Source organism: Mus musculus, chromosome 1, assembly GCF_000001635.26.
Source record: "Mus musculus strain C57BL/6J chromosome 1, GRCm38.p6 C57BL/6J".
NCBI lineage: Eukaryota > Metazoa > Chordata > Mammalia > Rodentia > Muridae > Mus > Mus musculus.
Window position 1 is genome coordinate 38,856,766 of NC_000067.6, and position 3,731 is coordinate 38,860,496.

Consider the following 3,731-nt stretch of genomic DNA (forward strand, 5'->3'; position numbering starts at 1 on the left):
AGTAGCTAATGCTACTGGATAACTGACAATTAGGAAATATATTGCTGAAAAATTTTAATTATATTCATATTTTAAGTTTTAAGGTATGGTAATCACTTATTCTATTTTCATTAGGTTTTTTTCCTTTAATTTTTTTTCTTTTTCTTTTTCTTTTCTTTTCTTTTTTTTTTTTTTTATGTGCATGGGTATTTTGCCTGCATGTGTGTATGTGCATGCAGTACCCATGGGAGCCAAAAAAGGGTGTCAAACCCCCTTGGTCTGGATTACAGATGAGAGCTGTCATGTGGATACTAGGAATCAAACTTGAGTCCTTTGCAAGAGCAGTCAGTGCTGAGCCATCTCTCCAGTCCTTATTTTTATTAGGTTTTAGGAAACACACAAAGCAATGGCGTACACACGATAGCGTGAAATCACTTTTTTTTTTTTTTTTTTTTTGGTTTGTTTGTTTTTGGAGACAGTATAGCCCTGGCTGTCCTGGAACTCACTCTGTAGACCAAGCTGGCCTTGACCTCAGAAATCTGCCTGCCTCTGCCTCCCAAATGCTGGGATTAAAAGCGTGTGCCATCACTGCCTGGCATGAATCCTGGTTCCTCATGAGTCGATTTGTGTAATCTACCTATCTCTCTCTCTCTTTTGTTTTATCCTCCATGTAATATTGACATTGTTTCTAGTTTTGTACATTAGCAACTTCCTCAAAGTCATACCATTGATTTTTTTTTTCTTTCCATATAAAAATATGGAGGGCTGGGGTGTTGCCCAGTGGCAAAATACCTGGCTAGCATGTGTTAGCTCTGGGGTCAATCCCCGGCACCACATATATAGAATGAACATTTGTGACCCAGCAGCTATCCTACTGTACAAGACAACCTACTATCCATACAAAGACTTATGCATGTACTCATAGCCATCTCAACCACTGGAATAGGGGGTAACACCAGAAGCACCCAAATTTTTAATCAAGGACTGAATGGACAAGGGAAATGCTGTGTTCCCTTTGCACACACTATCCACCTGTGTTATGATGTAACCAACAGGCTGCACAACAGGGGTGACCCTAGGATACTCTGGATACCAAGGGAAAGAACCCATTCTCAGAATTTGTAACCCTAGGAACACAAAACTTCAGGAAAAGACGAAAGATATGTACACAGATAGATATGTAATTTCTTTGCAGGGGCTGGTGGGTGCTGACAGGAATCAGACAGGATTCTGTCTGAAGTGGAGGAGAGAGTAATAGGGAATGTCGGGTGCTACAAGTCTCTGGAGAAAGCATTCAGATCTATGGTGGCAGAAAGCGCTAGAGCCAGGAAAGACAGATAATGCTGGAAACCCACTCACTGTCCATAGCCCAGGTCTGGAGTCCAAGGATGAAACTTCGAGACTTACTGGGGCTCTGAGAAAGGAAGGATCCAGATAACACATGACTGGAGGTTTATGGAGACCCTGTGTTATTGTCCTAGTGCTGTGAAGACATGCCATGACCAAGGCAACTCTTATAAAGGAAAGCATTTAACTGGGGCCACACCTCCTAGTGCCTCTCAAATAGACTACTCCCTAGCAACCAAGCGTTCAAACATGTGAGCCTCAGGGAGCCATCTTTATTCAAACCACCACAAACACCATGTTCAAATGTCAACAAAATACAGCCTGTTATCGTCTGTGAGTATACACACCCGTGTGGCCTCTTGAGAAGTATGACTTGATTCCTGTACTGGCATGAAGCTTTTCAGTTTGAGTTAGGCACTACACGTTCGTTTATCATGTGCAAACCAAGGAGGAAGGCAGACGGAATGCTCCCCGCCAGCACTTGGATATCCAGCGTGTTCTCTGCAAGGACTTTGAAGTGATGCTTATGGGTTCTCACTCAGGCACTAAGAACTTTTTCTGACTTATGCATACTTAAATATATCATTACCAGGACAGTGCTGGAATGGGTAGCCATATTTCCTTCCTTCTTCTGTGCTCATTCAGATTCCACATGGAGACATATACTTCTCCCTTCTTTTAATCAGCTGGAGGAATTCATCCAGGGCTCTGGGTCTTAATTCTAGGCAGAGCCAGCTGGAAAGGAGATTCCTATGCCCCAATTTCCAAAGCAGTGTGATGTGATAGTAAGCTGCCCCATGCTCACATATCAGTCTTTTTAACATGTACAAAGACCCCCCCCCCCACCAAAGTATATATTAAACTTGTTAGTTTAAGGAACGGCAGAAAGTGTAGACTCTAGTACTTTTCTAAGGAAAGAGTAATAAGCAAACAGAAGAGAATACACAGTTAGAAAGTAGCAACTGTTGGGTCAGTAAAAGGGCTTAACCAGCGACGGGGCTTGTCGCCAAGCCTGATCACCTGCGTTCCATCCCTGGCTTCGCGTTCAGATGTTTAGTCTGTTATCATCATGACAGGAAGCATGATGACATGCAGGCAGACATGGTGCTGGACCGGTAGCTGAGAGTTCTACATGTGAATCCACAGGCAGCAGGAAGAGAGAGTGAGCCATTAGGCCTGGCTTAAGTGAAACCTCAAAGCCTCAACCCCAAACCCCCCAGTGACACACTTCCTCCAAAAAGCCACACCTCCTGTGAGTCTATGGGGCCATTTTTATTCAAACCACCATACACACCAATATAAAAGAAGTACCAAGGGAGTCAATGAAGTTCCCTAATGGAAACACTGGATAGTATATAGACATGCTCAGACATCTCCGTGCTTCTGGAGCCCAGTTCTGAGGCTTGGAAGCTACAGTGCTAAGCACAGACTCTCAGTCCTAGGAAATCATTGTTAAGACTTAAACCCTTTAAAAGCCCCATGTTGATCCCCTGATCCCAATAGGATGGGAACCCCTGCCTGCGAGATAGATTCAAAAGAAGTTATGATTGTGGGGCTCTGAAGATTTCTTTTAAGGGATGGGGAGACCAGAGCATACCCCTCCTTCTGCCTTTGAGGATGGCAAGACAGCCACCTGCAAGTCACCAAGGTTAGAGCCTGTCTGCACTTCATCTGGAACTTTCTAGCCTCTGGTCCAGTGAACACAGAATACTCCTGTTAAGCTTCCCACTGTATAGTGATCGATTCCAGTACCCCAGGTAGTGAGCTGGGAAGTTCTGGTTCCTTTGGAAAGTCAGTATGTCAAAGGGATGCTTTTCTGAAGCGGACACAGGTGAGAGGATGTTTTACTAAAACAAACATGTAAAAGGATGCGTGATGAAGGATGGATTCTTTGCTAACAACATGCATGCCTTGGTCTGCCTTACGCTGCATTGCAGAGCCCTGCTTGTCAAGACTTCATAGAAAGAAACACACCAAAAACCTTAGGTGGCATTCTGGGGCTTCTTGCCGCATCTGCAGACCCAGATTGATTGGCAGAGTGATGTCAGATGATCCAGACTCACCTGGAGTTTTGCTAAGACAGACTCACGTGGTGAGGCAAGACCTGTGAGAGGACACATGATGTTTGGAGGGAGTATAAATAGGAACCAATGGACAGTGGCAGGGGCTTGCGTAGCGAGCTTTGCAATGCTTCTTGGTCTCAAGTCTTTGCTGCTCTTCACTTTGTTGAGAGAGGCACAAAGAACTTCTCCTGGAGTCCTTGCTGGTCCTAACCATTCCTGCTGACTCAGCAGAGGCCTAGCTGTCTTTCTGCTAGGTTGTGCCATATCTGCTGACTCATGTTTGCTATCCCAGCAGTACTGAACTGGACTGCTGGTATATTCGTGAAGTGTTTATGAGTAGAT